The 20,392-nt window shown below is 38.5% G+C and overlaps 1 protein-coding gene and 1 pseudogene across 4 annotated transcripts in view; both read right to left on the bottom strand.

Annotated features, from left to right (window-relative positions):
- The window catches only part of NFATC3 (nuclear factor of activated T cells 3), a 183,748-nt gene that overhangs the window by 8,715 nt on the left and 154,641 nt on the right, over positions 1 to 20,392 (bottom strand). Inside the window, exons 11-12 of one of the 4 annotated variants that reach the window (XM_036748729.1) lie at positions 15,801 to 15,804; positions 12,407 to 12,417 (exon numbers count right to left, since the gene is read on the bottom strand). The exons of the other annotated variants lie outside the window; for them this stretch is intronic. The gene's annotated coding sequence lies outside the window, so the exon portion shown is untranslated. Of the gene's footprint in view, positions 1 to 12,406; positions 12,418 to 15,800; positions 15,805 to 20,392 lie in introns of those variants that run through there. 4 annotated transcript variants of the gene reach the window in all.
- Positions 2,295 to 3,414, bottom strand: LOC118841356 (annotated as a pseudogene).

Raw genomic sequence — 20,392 nt, 5'->3', positions numbered from 1 at the left:
CTATACCCAGTGTCTGCCATTTTCCAGCATTCCTAGTTTTTGTCAAATGGTGAGTTCTTGTCCCAAAAGCTTGGGTTTTTGTTTTATGAAATACCAGATTACTATGGTTATTTATTACTGTGTATTGTGTACCTAATCTATTCTACCAATCAACCACTTTATATCTTAGGCCAGTACCAGATTGTTTTGATGATTACTGCTTTATAACACAGTTTGAGATCTAGTACAGCTGGGCTACCTTCCTTCACATTAGTTTTCATTAGTTCCCTTGATATTCTTGACCTTTTGTTTTTCCAGATGAATTGTTATGATTTTTTTGACTATATAAAATAATTTTTTTTGTAATTTGATTGATATGGCACTGAAAAAGTAAATTAATTTAGGGTAGAATTGTCATTTTATTATATTGGCTTGGCCAACCTATGAGCAATTAATATTTTTCCGTTTCTTTAGATCTGACTTTGTGTTTGTAAAAGTGTTTTGTGATTGTGTTCATATAGTTCCTGGGTTTGTCTTGGCAGGTAGATTCCCAACTATTTCATATTGTCTACAGTTACTTTATTGGTAATACACAAAAATGTTGATAATTTATGTGGGGCTATTTATCATTATTTCAACTAGTTTTTTTTTTATGGATTTCAGTCCATTTATTTGAATGTGAAAAAATACATCTGAATGTCAAAATAATTGGTTTTCGGTTTAATTCCTATGTATTTTATTTTAGGCATTTCAAACCATGATTCTGACAAGGGGATGATAAGATTCTCCAGACTGACTGCTATGGAGGTCCATGACACACACAAATGTTAATGTTTAATGTTAAATTGAAAAGTCTTTGTACAAAAAAGCCAATGCAACAAAGATCAGGAGGGAAGCAGAAAACTGGGAGAAAATCTCCACAACCAGCGTCCCTGACAAAGGCCTCATCTCTAAAATATACAGGGAACTGAGCCAAATCCATAGGAATACAAGTCATTCCCCAACTGAGAAATGGTCAAAGGATATGAACAGGCAGTTCTCAGAGGAAGAAATTAAAGATACCTATAGGCATATGAAAAAATTCTCCAAATCACTACTGATTAGAGAAATGCAAATCAAAACAACTCCCAGGTACCACATCTCTCCTGTCAGATTGGCTAAAATGACAAAACAGGAAAATGATAAATGCTGGAGAGGATGTGGGAAAATTTGAACACCGTTACATTGCTGGTGGAGCTGTGAACCGATCTAGCCATTCCGGAGAGCAACTTGGAACCATGCCCAAAAGGCCATAAAAACATTCATACCCTTTGACCCAGCAACACCACCTCTAGGGCTACATCCCAAAGAGATCACACAAGTAGGAAAAGGACCCATGTGTACAAAAATATTCATAGAGGCTCTTTTTGTAGTAGCAAAGAATTTGAAATCAAAGGGATGCCCATCCATTTGGGAATGGCTGAACAAGTTGTGGCATATGAATGTAATGGAACACTATTGTGCCATAAGAAATGGGGAAGACATGGACTTTACTGCTGAGTGAGCGGAGCAGAACCAGGAGAACATTATACACAACCACAGATACATTGATTCCGTGATGATTAACCTTGATAGACCTCACTCTTCTCAGCAACACAAGGTTCAAAGACAACCCCAAGGAACTTATGAGGGAGAGAGCCATCTACATCCAGAGAAAGAACTACGGAGATGGAATGCAGATTGAGGCAAACTGTTTGGTCTCCTTTTTCTTCTTTTGTTTTCTCTTTTGTTTTTGTTTCTTCCCTCTCATGTCTCATTCCATTAGTCATAATTCTCCTTTTCAACTTGACTTTTGTGTAAATAAGCTCAATGCGAAGTTATACGTAGAAGACATATCAGATTCCATGCCATCTTGGGGAGGGAGGGGGGGAAGAAAATCTGGAACTCAAAATCATGCGGAACCGAGTGTTGCAAATTAAAAATAAAAAAACTTAATTAAAAAAAAATACACCTCAGTTCCCAATGATAGACTCACATTTAACTGTAAAGTCTTTCATTCAAAAATATTTCTGACTAAAAAAAATTCCTTCAAAGTCCTAATAATACTTTACTAATACTAATAAAGAATAAAATCAGAAAAAAAAGAACGTTTTAAAAGTACTGTGCAGTTGGTTTGAGAAGTCTCCTACCAAGTATGTGAGCTATTGTTAAACCCAAGAGCCAACTACCATCCTTTAGTCCAAATAATGCACAAGCTACAAGGTTTATAACATGGTAAACTAATTTCAGAATCTCTCTTTCACATTCCCTGGGGACTCAGTAACCATTACTTCTGGTTAATTGGCATGAACAGCTCTGGACTCAGTGGTGTAGAAACTGAACATAGTTGTCACCAGTTCAGGAAGATCGTAGTAGTGTTTCCATCCCCAATCCTTCCGTGCATTGCTATCATCAAAATTCACTGGCCAAGTATCAAGCTATGGCCAGGCGAACTGTGTCTATATTGTATGTGATCTCGAACTCAGTTACGTGCTTGACAATTACCTGTGCCAGTTCTTCAGGGGTAAAACTCATAGCACCGATGTTGTAAGTTCTCTTGGGGAGAGAATCTGCAGAAGCTTCCATGATTTCCAGTGTAGCTCTAAGGCAATCATCAATGTACATCATGGGAAGCCGAGTGTCTGGTTTCAGGTAACACTGAAACCTGCCACTTCTTATAGCATCATGGAATATCTGAACTGCATAATCAGTTGTTCTTCTGCCAGGCTGGGAGTCAGCGGAAATGATTCCAGGATACCCCAGGCACCAGAAGTCTAAGCCATACTGATAACGATAATATTCTCCTATGAGCTCTGCATGAACCTTGGATACTCCATAGATGGTTCTAGGTCTCTGAACACAGAGATCAGGGGTTGGGTTCTGAGGGGAACAAGGTCCAAAAGCACCAATAGTGCTAGGCACAAAGAGTCGCAGACTGTGTTCTGTTGCAATGTCCAGAATGTTATGCAAACCAGTAATATTTACATTTCTTGCCAATGGTACATTCGCTTCTTCAACGGCACTTAGCAGGGCACTATAGCGAATGAACCGTGTGATTCAATTGTTTACCACTATTTCCCGAAGGTTCTTATAATCCAAGATATCAGAATAAATAAATGGCCCACTGTAGAAAACATGATCAGAAGGTTTCCTAATGTCAGACAAGATCACATTGTCCTTTCCAAACCGCTTCCTCAAAAGTTTATCAAGTCCAACTCCAAGTTGTCTAAGACCCCCTGTAATTAGTACTCGTGGATGCTCAGTGTCAGAAACTGATGCAGAATGAAAGTTGGCATCAGATGGAACTTGGTGAGCTGAAATGCTGAGAAACTTAACAGGAACAATGGGAGTCGGACACCTGCAAGCAGATCTTGCTGGTACCTGGCTGAAAACTCAATTCAGCACCTGAAATGGCATTTTTTTCTTTGAAGTATCCCTTCTCAAAGTCAGTCCCTTTCGACGCCACAGCCGCTTCCCCTGCCAGATGCTCTAGAATTCGGATTCGCTCGGTCCTCTGAGTTCTCTACATCGCCTCCTCCCCAGCCAGGAGGTCTAGCCAGAGGATATGGACGTGAAGACCGCCTAGCTCCGCGACTGCACAAGAGAAGACAGCGCAGCCTCAACTAGTTTTTCAGTTGATTCTTTAGAATTCTCTAAGTACAACATCATATCATCAGCAAAGAGTGGTAATTTTGTTTCCTTATTGCCTACTCTAATTCCTTCAAAAAAAGTTTCTTCTCTAACTGCTATAGCTAACATTTCTAGTACAATTGTGATAATGGGCATTCTTGCTTTACCTTTGATCTAACTGGGAAGACTTCTAAGCTTATCCTCATTACCGATAATACTTACTTACTGATTTTATTTTTTTAAAAATTTATTTAATTTATTTAATATATTTAGTTTTCAGCATTGATTTTCACAAGAGTTTGAATTATGAATTTTCTCCCCATTTCTACCCTCCTGCCTGCTCCAAGATAGTGTATATTCTTGTTGCCCCGTTCCCCAGTCAGCCCTCCCTTCTGTCACCTTACTCCCCCTCCCATTCCTTTTTCCCTTCCTTTCTTGTAGGGCAAGATAAATTTCCATGCCCCATTGCCTGTGTATCTTATTTCCTAGTTGCATGCAAAAACTTTTTTTTTTGTTTTTGAACATCTGTTTTTAAAACGTTGAGTTCCAAATTCTCTCCCTCCCCACTCACCCTCCCTAAGAAGGCAAGCAATTCAACATAGGCTACCTGCAGTATCATTATGTAAAACCCTTCCACAATACTCATGTTGTGAAAGACTAACTATATTTTGGTCCTTCCTAACCTATCCCCCTTTATTGAATTTTCTCCCTTGACCCTGTCCCTTTTCAAAAGTGTTTGCTTTTGATTACCTCCTTCCCCTATCTGCCCTCCTTTCTACTCTCCCTCCTTTTTTTATCTTCTTCCTCCTTTCCTGTGGGGTAAGATACCCAATTGAGTGTGTATGTTATTCCCTCCTCAGGTCAAATCTGATGAGAGCAAGACTCACTCTTTCTCCCTCACCTGCCCCTTCTTCCCTTCCCACAGAACTGCTTTTTCTTGCTACTTATATGCGAGATAATTTACCCCATTCTATCTCTCCCTTTCTCCCTCTCTCAATATATTCCTCTTTCATTCCTTAATTTGATTTTATTTTTTTAGATATCATCCCTTCATATTCAACTCACCCTGTGCCCTCTGTCTATACACACACACACACACACACACACACACACACACACACGCATATTCCCTTCAGCTACCCTAATACTGAGGTCTCATGAATCACACACATCATCTTTCCATGTAGGAATGTAAACAAAACAGTTTAACTTTACTAAGTCCCTCATGATTTCTCTTTCTTGTTTACCTTTTCATGCTTCTCTTGATTCTTGTGTGTAAAAGTCAAATTTTCTATTGAGCTCTGGTCTTTTCACTGAGAAAGCTTGAAAGTCCTCTATTTTATTGAAAGTCCATATTTTGCCTTGAATCAGTTTTGCTGGGTAGGTGATTCTTGGTTTTAATCCTAGCTCCACTGACCTCCAGAATATCATATTCCAAACTCTTTGATCCTTTAATGTAGAAGCTGCTAGATCTGTGTTATTCTGATTTTATTTCCACAATACTCAAATTATTTCTTTCTGGCTGCTTGCAGCATTTCTCCTTGGTCTGGGAACTCTGGCATTTGGTGACAATATTCCTAGGAGTTTTCTTTTTGGGATCTATTTGAGGAGGCGATCTGTGTCTTTCAATTTCTATTTTACCCTCTGGATCTAGAATACCAGGGCAGTTCTCCTTGATAATTTCTTGGAAGATGATATCTAGGCTCTTTTTTTGATCATGGCTTTCAGGTAGTCCCGTAACTTTTAAATTTATCTCTCCTGGATCTATTTTCTAGGTCAGTGGTTTTTCCAATGAGATATTTGACATTGTCCTCCACTTTTTCATTCCTTTGGTTCTGTTTTATGCTGTCTTGATACCTCATAAAGTCATTAGCTTCCACTTGCTCCAATCTCATTTTTAAGGTAGTATTTTCTTCAGTGGTCTTTTGGACCTCCTTTTCCATTTGGCTAATTCTGCCTTTCAAGGCATTCTTCTCCTCATTAGCTTTTTGGAGCTCTTCTGCCATTTGAGTTAGTCTATTTTTTAAAGTGTTGTTTTCTTCAGTATTTTTTTGGGTCTCCTTTAGCAAGTCATTAACTTGTTTTTCATGGATTTCTCACATCCTTCTCACTTCTCTTCCCAATTTTTCCTCTACTTCTCTATAACTTGCTTTTCCAAATCCTTTTTGAGCTCTTCCATGGCCTGAGACCAGTGCATGTTTTTCTTGGAGGCTTATGATGTAGGTTCTTTGACTTTGTTGACTTCTTCTGGCTGTATGTTTTGGTCTTCTTTGTCACCAAAGAAAGATTCCAAAGTCAGAGGCTGAGTCTGTTTTCGCTGCCTGGCCATGTTCCCAGCCAACTTACTTGACCCTTGAGTTTTTTGTCGGGATGACTGCTTGTAGAGAATACTTTCTTCCAAGCTTGAGGGGATGCGCTGTTGATTTCAGAGCTATTTCTCCACAGCCAGCTCTGCCACACCAGCACTCCTCCTTCCCCCCCAAGAACCACCAACCTTGACCTGACTCAGATCTTAAGCAGGCTCTGCACTCCTGCTCTGATCCACCACTTAATTCCTCCCACCAGGTGGACCTGGGGGGCCGGAAGCAACTGCAGCTGTAGTTCTGCAGATGCACCACCCACGCTGCCCCCAGGGTGGTGGCCTAACTGGAACTCCTTTCACTCTGTCCCCTCCAGCTTTTCCCACTAACCTTCTCTGTTGTCTTTGGTGTTTGTGGGTTGAGAAGTCTGATAACTGCTGCAGCTCACTGATTCAGGCCACTAAGGCCTGTTCCACCCAGCTCCTGCTCTGGTTGGTCCTGCCGCCGACCACTCTGCGCTCTGCTATGCTCCGCTCCCAGCTCCGTGAGAAACAGACCTCACCCAGCGACCATCCAGGCTGTCCTGGGCTGGAGCCCTGCTTCCCTCTGCTATTTTGTAGTTCTGCAGTTCTAGAATTTGTTCAGAGCCATTTTTTATAGGTTTTTGGAGGGACGTGGTGGGGAGCTCACACAAGTCTCTGCTTTCCAACCCTACTTCTGATTTTGGATAGATACTACTTATCAATTTAAAGAAAGCTCCATTTATTCCTATTCTCTCTAGTGTTTTTCATAGGAATGGATATTATATTTTATTTTTCATATTTTTATTATTCAATATTTTTATTTTTCAACATTGATTTCCACAAGATTTTGAGTTACAAATTTTCTCCCCATTTCTACCCCCCCCCCCAACTCCCAAGATGGCATATATTCTGATTTCCCCTTTGCCCAGTCTGTCCTCTCTTCTGTCCACCTCCATCCCCTTTCCTCTCACTTTCTTATACGGCAAGACAGATCTCTATATCCCATTGCCTGTACATCTTATTTCCCAGTTGCATGCAAAAACAATTTTTTTTTTTGAGCATTTGTTTTTAGAACTTTTGAGTTCCAAATTCTCTCCCTTCTTCCCTCCCCACCCACCCTCCTTGAGAAGGGAAGCAACATAGGCCACAGATATCATTATGCAGAACACTTCCATAATAGTCATGTTGTAAAAGACTGTTTCCTTCCATCCTATCTTGTCCCCCTTTATTCAATTTTCTCACTTGACCCTGTCCCCTTCCAAAGTGTTTGCTTTTGATTATCTCCTCTCTCAACAATCTGCCCTCCTTTCTATCATCTCCCCTCTCTTATCCCCTTCCTCCTACTTTCCTGTGGGGTAAGATACACCCAACTGTGTGTGTACGTTATTCCCTCCTTAAGTCAAATCTGATGAGAGCAAGATTCACTCATTCCCTTTCACCTGCCCCCTCTTCCTTCCAATAGAACTGCTCTTTCTTGCCACTTTTATGTGAGATAATTCACCCCATTCTATCTCTCCCTTTCTCCTTATCTCAATATATTCCTCTCTCACCCCTTAATTTTATTTTTTAGATATCATCCCTTCATATTCAACTCACCCTGTGCCCTCTAGTATGTATATTCCCTTCAACTTCCCTAATACTGAGAAAGGTCTCATGAATTACAAATATCATCTTTCCATGTAGAAATGTAAACAAATCAGTTCAACTTTAGTAAGTCCCTTATGATTTCTCTTTCCTGTTTATCTTTTCATGCTTCTCTTGATTCTTGTATTTGAAAATCAAATTTTCTCTTCAGCTGTTTTTTTTTTTTTTTTATCAAGAAACCTTGATATTTAAAATCCATATTTTGCCTTGGAGCATTATACTCAGTTTTGCTGGGTAGGTGATTCTTGGTTTTAATCCAAGCTCCTTTGACTTCCGGAATTTCATATTCCAAGCCCTTCGATCCCTTAATGCAGAAGGAGCTAGATCTTATGTTATCCTGATTGTGTTTCCGCAATTGGGCATTGTATTTTATCAAAAACTTTTTCTACATCTATTAAAATTTCATCTTTTTTAAGCAAGCCTTTCCCAATACCTCTTAATTCTAGTGGCTTCCCTCTGTTGAGTACTTGCAGTGTTTCAATTTACATAGCTTGTTTGTACACAGTTGTTTTTATGTTTTCTTTCTCATTAGCTTGTAAATTCCTCAAGCAGGAACTGTCTTTTTTTTTTATATCCTCAATATTTGTTTGCACACTGTGTGGCACAGAGGCATTTGATAAATTGTTACTAACAACTCCATGTTTTTCAGATATACAAATATTTAAACTTAATAACTATGATCGTAGATGTTATACTCAGTGATACAACTATGAGTAACTGGATTCAAAAACATTTAAAAGTAAACAGGTAGGCAACTTAATTCAGTTCAAACCAACCAACATTTTTCAGGAGCCTGTTATGTGCAGGGCATTATGCTGGGGATAAGGGACACAAAAAACAAAAACTCCTGTAATCTAGGAGCTCACATTTTACTGAGAAGAATATAACTCATACGTAGATGAATGATGAGTTTGTCAATAAGAGCCACTCAAGTTTGAGAAGGGTAGTGGTTAAAATTACTAAATAAATTCGTGACTCTAGTGGTCATGTTATTATAACCTGGAATAAATCTCAGTGAGCCCATTTGAGATGCAGAACATTTCCTGATAAGACCCTATATTTATTTTTAAAACTTTTATTTTTTCAAGTAACAATTATCATTTTCCTTCCTATGTTCACTCTACCCCTCCCTCCCTTGGAAAAAAGAAAAAGAAAGAAGAAACTCCGAAAAAAATAGACAAAAAAATAATTTCACACATTGGCCATATCCGAAGACATATGTCTCATCCTGCAATTTGAGCCTCTTCTCTTTATAGTAGGAGGCATGTAGTATGATCCTTAACTAGTCCTCTGGGATCACGCTTGGTCACTGAATTTAACCAGAATTCCTAAGTCTTTCAAAGTGATTTGCAAGATTTCCTATTCAGCTTTCCCTTTTTTCCAGTGTCTATGAACCTACCCCTCCTGCTATCTGCCCTCTGGAGATAGATAGGAGTGAATGACAGGAGTATCATACACAGTATCAAAATGTCAGCTTCAAGCCAGCGTTGACACTGTTCTCTTTCACCCTCATCAAGACGCTTCTTAATTCTTCTTCCCTTTCTGGCACTTTGATACTTTCAACAGGCCTGTGAGTTCACAGATGTGGGCATTCCCTCCAATGATGAAGGTGACAACCATTCCACATCCCTCTTACTCTGACTCATCCATGTCCTCCTGTAAATCTTTCGCAGGGGATCCACCCAATATGCTAGGGGTCTTCCTCTGGATGGCCTGACATTCTATGGATACCAATGGAATAGTGTGTTCCTAGTGTAGGAGAAAGAGCTGACTAAACTGAGGGCCAGGAAGCTGTCAGTAATCAGTTATATGGATTCTTCTACCTAGACTTCAGTTTTCCTATGTGTAAAATGTGGGAACTGAAATAGATGACCCTTAACATCTCTTTCAGTTCAAATGGTCCACGATTCTCAAGTCTGGCCCCGCCAAATCTTATCAAAATTTATCCCTTTTTTACGTTGTTGTAATTCCTTATAACATTGGGCCTGTTGATTTTCTGATTTTCTCTGAATATGCATTTTGCATTCATGTTCAAGAGATTATGATGGTGGCGGTGGGAAAGTAGGGGGGAAGCTGTTCAAAGTTTAAAAAATTAGAAAAAAACCTATTTTCTTTCCTTTTGAATGTTTTTGCTGTTTAACATGACTAGGGTGACTTCCACTTTAACCTTTATCTATTGTGATCAAGGTCCTAAAAAATTAGAATTGCAAAATGATAGAGCTAGAAAGAACCTGAGATACTAGTCAGTCCCAAAGGATTTGGAGTCAGATCTCAGTTCTGAAACTTATAACCCTGTAACTTTGGTCCTCAGCTTTCTTGTCCGTAAAATGAAAGGGTAGATGAGAATAGGAGTTTGGTCTCTTAACTGTCAGATCAGTGTTGTTCCTACTATAACATGATGCTTCTTATCATATCATGGACCCTAATGAAATTATGGGATTGTTCCAGCTGGCTAGAAATTACTCTCCTTTGTAACGAAGTACTCCAGGAAGATGCATTTTAAACTAAACTGTTTCTATAAAAAAGCATTTAGTGTTTATAATGTTAAATGTTCCATATTGAGAAAGCAAGGGAGTTCCAGAAAAACATCTACTTCTAATTCACTAACTACACTAAAGCCTTTGATTATATGGATCACAGCAAAATGTAGCCAGTCCTCAAAAAGATGGGAGTACCAGATCATCTCACTTGTCTCTTGAGGAACCTGTATTCGGGTCAAGAAGCAACAGTTAGGGGTAGCTAGGTGGTGCAGTGAGTAGAGCACCGGCCCTGGAGTCACGAGGACCTGAGTTCAAATCCAGCCTCAGACACTTGACACATGTACTAGCTGTGTCACCTTGGGCAAGTCACTTAACCCCAACTGCCCTGCTAAAAATTTTTTTTTAAAAAAATTAAAAATTAGCAACAGTTAGCACCAAACATGGAACAAATGATTAGTTTAAGATCAGGAAAGGAATATGACAAGTCTGTATATTGTCACCTTATCTAACTTATATGCAGAGTAAATCATGTGAAATGCCAGGCTGGACAAATCAAAAGCTAGAATTAAGGTTGCCAGGAGAAATATTAACAGTCTCAGCTATGCAAACTCAGATACCACCACTCTGATGCCAGAAAGGGAAGAAGAATTAAGAAGCATCTTGATGAGGGTGAAAGAGGATAGTGTCAACGCTGGCTTGAAGCTGAACATTAAAGGCAAATGGTCCCTTCAGTTCCTGGCAAATAGAGGGTGAAGAAATGAAAGCAGTGTCAGATTTTACATTCTCAAGTTCAAAGATCACTGCAGACAGCGACTACGCGATGAAAATTAAAAGATGTTTGCTTTTTGTGAGGAAAGCCACGACAAATCTGGGCAGCACACTAAAAAGCAGAGACGTCACTCACTATTGTCAAAGCTACAGTTTTTTTCAGTAGCAATGTAAGCTTCTAAGGAAAGCTGGGCACCACAGAATTAACACTTTCAAATCATGGTGCTGGAGAAGACTTCTGAGTCCCTTGAACAGCAAGGAGATCAAATCAATCAATACTTAAAGAAATTAATTCAGGCTACTCATTGGAAGGACAAATACTAAAGCTGAAGTTTAAATATCTGGGACACAATGAGAAGACAGGACTCACTGGAAAACACACTGATGCTGGGGAAGTGTCATGAAACCAACAGACATAAGCTTGGACAAACTGGTAGACAGTGGAGGACAGAAGGGCCTGGCATGCTGTGGTCTACAGAGAGTCAGAAATGACTGAATTAATGAACAATAACATTTAATTTCACACACTGAAGAGAAAAATACCATTTTCTCTATAATAATTTATGAAGAAATTCAGTAATTCATAGCATTGGTTAAGAGCGAATTGGTCACAAAAAATGGGAAGCCGTAAACAAAATCTACCTAGTGTAAGATGCACAATTTTCTGTCAGACTAAGTATAAATGCATCTTATTTTAAAAAAATGTGTAAACAAACGTGTGTGTGTGTGAGCTTTTGCTATGGTGAAAATGTTTTAGGTTTCAAAAACCTTTCTCTATCATTTTAGGGAAATAATTCAAAGTTTTACCCAATTTATGAGCTTCACTTGCCTAAATCTCTACCCCCCATCTCTTCTGGCCATAAACTGTCCAAGAGCAAAAGGACATAGTGCAACATTAGCCAGAAAGGTCTTTACAAGTCAACAAGCACTGCATGCAATGAAGATTAGGTAGGAAAAGGAGAAAGGCATCTAGTTACATTCTTGTCAGGAATAAAACATCATTAAGCTATAAAAATCCAGTATGTCTAATCCCATCCCTTTCTTTCACACTTACTAGATATGACCTTGCACAAATCCTCATCTGTAAAATAAGGATAATAATCTCTACATTACTTTATAGGGTTCTTGTCATGATCAAATGAGATACTATATACAGAGTGCTATGTAAATCTTAAAAGTACTATATAAATGTGAGCTACTAATATTACAAAGAAGGCAAGAAAAAAAGGGTTGGGGCTGAATCAATTTAATATTAATTCAAACCAAACAGTATAGCTCAACAAATGTTAACTAAATGACTAATGTCCTTTGCTCAAATAGCACTTATAGAATGCTTTCTAGTTATATGTCTAGTGCTCTAAGACATAAGAGAAGACAGGCTGTCATCTCAATGTGACTAGCTGGAGATGGACATGAATGAAGTATTGCTGTTTCTACCTTCACTATCATCTCCTCTTTCTGACCCCTTCTCTCGACTGCACAGCTACCATCCTAGTTCAGGTTCTCATCATGTCATGGCTGAACTGTCAATGCCAGGTTACAACCTTTCAATACCTGAATGGATCTATGATCTCACTCTATATGCACTGTCTCTAACAGAGAGAATCATAAATCACCTTAGACTATTTTCCTCCTCACTACCCCATTCCCTTTCCACTCTTCAATCTAGAGCTACCTGTTCCTCACTTAAGATGCTCCATGACTTGACTGCTGGCATTTTCAGTGTTTGTATCCCATGCCTGAAATTCTCTTCCTCTCCATCTATGCTTTCCCTGTTAACATCCTACTTTTTACGAATGCCTTTCTCCCGAGATCATTTCTAATGTATCCTGTATGTATCTTTTTAGGATATAGTTGTTTGTATGTCATCTGTGCGATCCTTGAGAGCAGGGCTTGCTTTTTTGCCTTTCTTTGTATCCCTAACACTTAGCACAATACCTGGCCCATAGTGGGCCCTAAATAAATGTTTGCTGACTCACAAATAGTTTACTTTTGATTACCTTTATTTTTTTTAAATGAACTACATTTTCTCACTTTTTTGGGGGGCCATATTATTACTTCAGAATTTCATTCTTATGAGTTTCTCATCCCTCTTGAGTTGAATTGGTGAACAGAATTTTAGTCCATGGATCCCATCTTTCCTTTCAATCATTTGAAGTCTGCCTTTGTTCTGAAGTTACTAAGAATTAAAATACATGTTAATTTAATTTGAAGGGCATTCTCAAGTTTTTTTCATAGGATTTCTTTATTTTATCTGCTTAGATAGATGGTAGTGCATATGCTTCAGTTACCTTTATAATGACTTCTTGTTGTTGAGTTCAGTTGTGTCCGACCCTTCATGACCTAATCTGGGTTTTTTTTGACAAAGGCACTGGAGTAGTTTGCCATTTCCTTCTCCAGCTCATTTTATAGAGGAGGAAGCTGATGCAAACAGGGTGAAGTGACTTGCTCCAGAGTCACACAACAATTAAGTGTCTGAGACTGGATTTGAACTCAGGTCTACCCGACTCTAGGCCTGGCACTCTATCCACTGTGCCACCTAGCTGCCCCAATAATGATGGTTTAGGTGATTTTATTGATATATTTTGTGTTGATCCACCTGTCAATACAAGAGTGGTTTTGTACTAACAGTACATCATCTTCCATTTTTGTTTACTACTTGTTAACAGAAAAGATATTATAAGTATCCAATAAATAATGTTTCTTATTGCCTTTGGGCAAGATAAACCAACTCTTATCAATTTTTTAAATTGACTGAGGGGAACTTGTGAGTCATTCTTTTATTTATCTACTATTTATACCTTTTGGTTCCATTTATATTGAGGATGTCAGTAATGATATGGTTCAGTTCCTTCAGTGGTATGTACATGTTTACCTGACAAGCATCTCTTAATCAGAATATCAACAGTTACATGTTCTTTAGGTAACAATTATTAAAATATACCTTTGAAAAAACTACATCAGTCAAGCTAACTGGTCCACTCCTTCACTTTCAAGACACTAAATGGATGTGATAACAACTTAATTACCTCAAAGGACAAAAAAGATTTTAGCTAGCTCATCTTTTAGTGTTATTTTCCTAATGCTGTATTATATATTAAGTATTCAGAGTAAGTGAGAGGATTGATTTGTATGGTAAAGACACAATATTACACAATTCACTCAGTAACTATAGTTACTCAGTAACTCAGAGGAACTCTAAGGCCCAAATAAAAAAATCTTTTTTTTCTGAGATAGCCTGGTACAGTTGGACAAATATCCTATCGCTGGCTGATACTGCCTCACTATATGACAAAGGATACATTCATTTGACCCCTTTGGACCATAATCTTCCTTTTTTATAAAATGAGGGAGTTAAATTAGATGTTATCTAGGGTCCTTTCCAGCTCTAACATTCTATAACTGACAATACTGAATATTCCTAATTATTTACTTCCTCAGCTGACATTTAGTCTGAAATAACTTGTACAACCAGAGACTGACAGGGTCTTGTGTGGTCCACAAGGATCTGTGTCTGAAGGCAGCAGGCTCCCCAGCCTAAAGGTGGTCAAGAAAAACCTGGAATGGGGAACTTGGAAGTGCCAGGGAGCAATAGGGCCTAGCATGCAGCTTAGAGCAGGAAAGCACAAGCCCATGGGCTCTGAGGTTTCTGGCACCCTATCTTGAGATACCAGAGAAAGTCTGGAAAAATCGAGCACTTTGAACCCTAAAGATCTGGGAAAGGCCTAACCCTAGGAGGTACAGGTCACTGTGGTAGTACACACCTGTAATCCCAGCCACTGAGGAGGAGGCTGGCAGATGAGTTCTGAGCTGCAGCAATGGGCTAAAGCCAATCTAGAATCCATACTAATTTCAGGATTAATATGGTGAGCCCTGACAAATGAGATGGTTTCAGAGATTATTAAGTGAGCAGAACCCAGAGAACAATTTATGCAGGGATAGTGACAATGTAAAGAAAACCAATTTTGAAAGACGTTGTGAATTCTGATCAAAGCAATGACCTACCATATCTCCAGAGGATGAAGCAACAGATAATCCACCTTTGTAAAGAGAAGTAATAGACACAAGGTGCAGATATACATTTTAAAAAATGACTACTAAGAATATTCGTTTTGCTCGACAATGCTTACTATTTACAAAGGTCAATCCTTCCTCCTTCCCCTTTGGCGGGAGGCAGCTAGGGTTGGAGAACCTCAGCAGTAGTGATGCCACAAAAAAGAGAGGGCCACTAAGATATTTTTAAAAATGCACAGAAGAGAAAAGAAGGAAGTTCGGATAGAAGTACAGATAAGCAGGCCAGTTTTGAAATTTATAGAATTTACTTTTTTAAAAAAAGCAAACAGTATGAAATAAGAGATTTATGGCTCCTTGCAGAATATTCTTTTTGTGTTTTGCTACATATGTGGAAATCTGTTTTTTGCTTGTTTTAGGCTAGAAAGGAAAAAATTAAAATATTAAAACCATATAATGAATTCTGAAATCTTTAAATCTATAGCCACTTAGTAGGTCATTTATGAGAACTACCATGGAACAAATAATAAACATGAATAAAAAAAGACAAATTTTTCATTTCAGAACTCACTGCAAAAACATTCCTTTATGGTCCTGAAAAAGCAGCTTATTACTATTACTATTAATAAATAGCTGACATTTATATAGTGTTTTAAGGTTTGCAAAGTGTTTTGCATACATTATTTCATAGGATACTCACAACTACCTTCTTTGATAAGTACTATCATCACTTCCATTTTATAGGTAAGAATGAGTTTCAAAAAGGTTCAGTGACTTGCTCAGGGTTACAAAAGTAATAAGTATAAAAAACAGGATCTGAAGTCAAGTTTTTCTTTACGCCAAGTCTGGAACTCTTTTCACTAAATCATGTGGCCTCTGGAATTAGTGACTAATTGTTAAGTCCAAGTTAATTTAAATTTCATGATCTTTCTTCAATGCCTCTCCACTTCACTATGGTTCTGGGACTTATTATCAGGGGGGAAGGTTAGGAAACTCAAGACTTTTGAATATTCCTAGGAATTAACCTTAAAGAAAATCTCAATGCAACTCATTTCTTCATTCCATCAGTGGTTTCTCTATCGATGTTCGGATATGTTCTGTTATATCTAACCTGGGTGAAAGATCTACATATACCAGTGACGAAGGAAAGTCCTGCAACTGGGAAGAAAAATTCCATCTGGAGGGAAAGGGGAGAGTTGGAATCAGGATCTAAGTAAGTATAAACCAAAAAGCAAGTCCAGACTGTATACTGAAGTCTTTTCAGTGAGAAACCAATTGTAGGAATGGAGATTTAGATCAGGTGGACAATACTGGATTAGCAAATAAGACACAGGGAGCAGAGGAAAACTGATGGGTTCAACCAGGATTGCCAAAGCTTTAGGATTATGGAAGCTGCATGCATTACCTTAACTGATCTGTTAGCATGGTCGTGGACTACCATATATCCTACCCTGTATCAGTAAGGCCACAGACTCAACAAAGTTCTCCTTAGTCTTCGGGATCAAGATAAAAAAAACTCCATTACTTGCCTCTTGGTATGAAAAGAAGGCAATACTTACTGGCCGATTTTATTAATCAATCAAATATTTGTTGGATATGTGCCAAGTACTGCGCTAGGCTAGGCACTGGGGGGGGGGGGGGGGGATACAAGACAAAAGTGAAACAGACTTTCACTATGAAGATGTCCTTTAATGTGCTTCTGTTCTAGTCAGGGAAGACAACTTGTATGTGTATATACACATATACATACACATAACAGTTACAAGGTAATTTTGGGGTAAGGTATCAGCAGCTCGGGGAATCAGGAAAGGTAGAAGGGGGTTGAGCCTTGAAGTTAACAAGAGGCTCTAAGAGAAAAAGGTGAGAAAGACATGCATTCCAAGCTTGAGGGAGAGTCAGCGCAATGTCATGGAGGTGGCTGATGGGGTGCCATGTATGAGAAACATTAAAAAGGCCATTTTAGAGATGGAGTAACATAAGATTGCTAGGTGCAGCAAGCCTGGAAAGGTAGTTTGGAGTCACACTAGACCCATACATAAAGCTTTTCCTACTTGGTAGGAGCTGTCACAGAGTTTGAACTCTGTTGGCATAGTCTTTGTAAACTCAGTAACGAGAATCAAATTAATCAAATTAAATAAAACTTATTCTTAGTCTGATTTACAAAGGACCTTGGAGTCTGGCACCTCTGCTACAGATACCATTTCTAGGATCTTCCCAGTCTCCTCCTGATGTCTTATGGTTTATATAGCACTTTATGACAGCTTTTTCTTCACAAAAGTCCTGTGAGGTGGGTAATGTATTATTCTCATTTTACAGAAAAAGAAGCTGAGACTAAAGAGGCAGAGGTATAGCTCGTAATTTGGGACCTGGGATAAACTTCACAAAACATGCCTAAGGGTAGCAAGCTGTATGAAAGGTGGCCTTATATTAACTTTAGAACAAATTCAATTTGTGGGGAAAATGACCTTAGGACAAAAGTACTCCTAAGGAAAGAGTTAGTAATCTTAGGATGCAAGTGCTAAGGAGGAAAGAGAAGAGCAGGGCAGGGCAGGAGGGAGAGAGGAGAGACACCAAGCAGTCTCTTCCTATTTTAATTAGTCACTGCTAACTCAGTGATAAACCAAGTTGTTTCTTTGTGTTGCAGGAACATAAATGTTGGCAGCGGCTTCTAAATTTCAGGAACTTTCCCTTTCTAGGTCTAGGGAAAGGGCTACAGATGGGAAATGTACACACCGATGAGGTCATCTTGTTTGTTATGCTTAACAGTTTTTCTTTGTTAGCAGAGAAGCTGAAAGGTGGAAGGAGAAGGAAAGTGTATTTGGGAAATGACTGTGGTGTAAAAGAAAAAGCATCAATAACTTAATTTAAAAAAATAAAATTTTATGTCTGGGGCAAAACCCCTAATTCCGTCAGAGAAGTTATTGACTTGTTCAAGTGAGTATCTAGTGAGCAGCACCAATGAACTTCCAGTTAATTTTAACCTTATCCTCCTGACTATAAATCCAATTTTTTTTCCCCTACTATACCAAGATATCACTAACTGAAATATGTCCGGTATTCTGAGATCAAATGTATGAGGCACAGTCTCTAGAGTGCTGGGCCTGGAGTCAATGTTAACATGACTTTAGAAATTTAATAGCTGTGTGACCCTGGGCAAGTCACTTAATCTCTGGCTGTCCCAGATATTGGTCATCTATACAATGGGGATAAGAATAGCACCTATTTCCCAGGGTTGTTGTGAGGATAGCATGAGACAATATGTCATGTGGACAGAGCTAAGACTGTTGGTCTCTGACCATGTGGTTTACCTTCCTGTCCCCCTCAACTTGGAAGTCTAACAATAGAAATTATTTAAAATGGAGAAATAGTGCACTGACACTTCCAAGCAAGCTCAAGATGGATTTTTAGGTTGATTAACAAGGTACCAAAACCTGTTATCTAAAATGAATGACCCAGTGCCATGTGGTGCTGAAGTGACAGTCAGAAGACCTGGGTTTGAATCCTGTCTTTGACATTTACTGGCTGTGTGACCATGGGTTAAATCATTTAGCTCAGTTTTCTCATGTGTATGAGGGGGAAAATAATATCACCTATGCCACCAATGTCATAGGGTTGCAGCAAGATTCAAATGAGGTAATGTAAGTAGAGCATTTTGCAAACTTTCAAGTTCTATATAAAGGTTACTTATTACTCTAATTGATTTATTCACAGCTTCAACTGCTGAAACTGTATGTACTTTATGTACATTGATCAAATTCTAATTATGTTATTTTCTTACTTAGATCTTTTAGAAACTTCAAACAATTTTCAGTGTTGTCTGGGTGCCACAGCCTTGCACTAGGTGTGGTGCTAGAGAATGTACAGAGACCCCATGGCAGGTGTGGCCCAAGTACCTGAGCTAAGTCCTAAAGGCTAGGCAAGTCACACACTGGTGGTGGCAGGGTAAGGGTATTCTAGGATGGAAATAGCAAGTATTGTAGCACTACCATATTAACTAAAAAAAAAAAATTCAATTTGTTATCAAAAACTATGACAATCAGGTTTAAGATTTTATCCTTTAGGTACTTGAAATTTCACCTTCTAACAGATCATTCAATAAATATTTGCTTATTGATCAAATTATCAGATATGACCTTAACTTTTATTTTTTAAAGCATTTTTATGAAAAAATGTCCCATTTCTCTAAGACAAGGGGATTTAATATCAAAAGTGTTTATTAAGCACCCATGTATACACAACATCTATCTTAATGCTTGAAGTCTAATTTTAACTTCCTGATTTTACAGATATTTTAAGGCCCAGAGAAGTGATGTGACTTGCCAGGGTCACATGGAAAGCAATTAGCAATTGGATCTGAGATTAAACTCAGGTTCTCTTGAATCTAAATCTTGTGCTCTTGTTACCATACTACAACTGTACCCTGATAGGCATTCATTATGCAGTTTTAGACAGAAAATTCTTCTTCGATAGCCTACATTCTTTTTTTGATTGTTGCTTGGGTCCAGACCTGTGATTTCATTAGAGTAAAGAATATTCAACTGTTCTACAACTAGGTCACTAAGAGTTTAAGTGACTTGCTTAGGGTCAATACTGGCATGTGTAAAAGATTGGACCTAAACTTAGGTCTTCCTGAGTCTGAAGCCCAAGCTGGTTCTTGATCTATGGTATGCCATACTCTCTCTCTAATAGTTTATAATGTGGTACACAACACACAATTACATAACAGTACTGACATAATACTTTTCCATTTAAAAGTGTTTCATGTACATTTGAGCTTCACAACAACCCTGTAAAGTACGTAGTACAAGTTATTCTCATCTCACAGATGAAAAAAAAAAAACCACAGAAGTTTAAGGAAATTACCTAAGGTAACTAGTAAGTTGTAGAGCCAGAATTTTAACCAAGGCCCTCTGACTACAAATTCAGTGGTTTTCCTATGACATCATACAAGTTTAAACTGGGCAAGCATGATACAGGTATATATTTGAAATTTATGTTTAAGTACTTTTTTGTAGTCAAAATTACATGTTCTGAGGTGGCAGGCATGAGGAGAGAATCATTATTGTACTTTTAGTTAGTAAAGGAAAGGGCTTAGGATTCAAATGGTCTTCGGAAATGACAGAAAGGAGAAAATTAGGTAAGGTAGGAATGGGAGGACAAGGCCTCTTTATATCCTTTTCAGATCCTGAGCAAGTTGATGTGAAGCCTTAAGAGAAGAGCTCAAAGTCATGATGATCATAAGATGGGAGCATAAAGAACCAACAAGGGGATAAGGATAAAATAAGGGAGTTCAGGTGGTACAAGGAAACCTGGGCATCTTGTAGCTGAGGAATTTGCTACTGACAAAAAGTTACTGAAAATGACCACCTGATGAATTAGAGAGCACTACATAAAATCAAGAGGGTGTTAAGTAGGGATTCTAGTCCCATGAAAGACATCAGTACCACCTGCAGCTGTTCCCAAATCTCTAGGGGGCTATTATGAAAACATAGTTCTTGACCCTAAAAGGTGAACGCCTGATGATTCCAACTTACTAAGG

This window comes from Trichosurus vulpecula, chromosome 3, assembly GCF_011100635.1.
Source record: "Trichosurus vulpecula isolate mTriVul1 chromosome 3, mTriVul1.pri, whole genome shotgun sequence".
Classification (NCBI taxonomy): domain Eukaryota; kingdom Metazoa; phylum Chordata; class Mammalia; order Diprotodontia; family Phalangeridae; genus Trichosurus; species Trichosurus vulpecula.
This window is presented reverse-complemented; position numbering and strand designations above follow the sequence as displayed.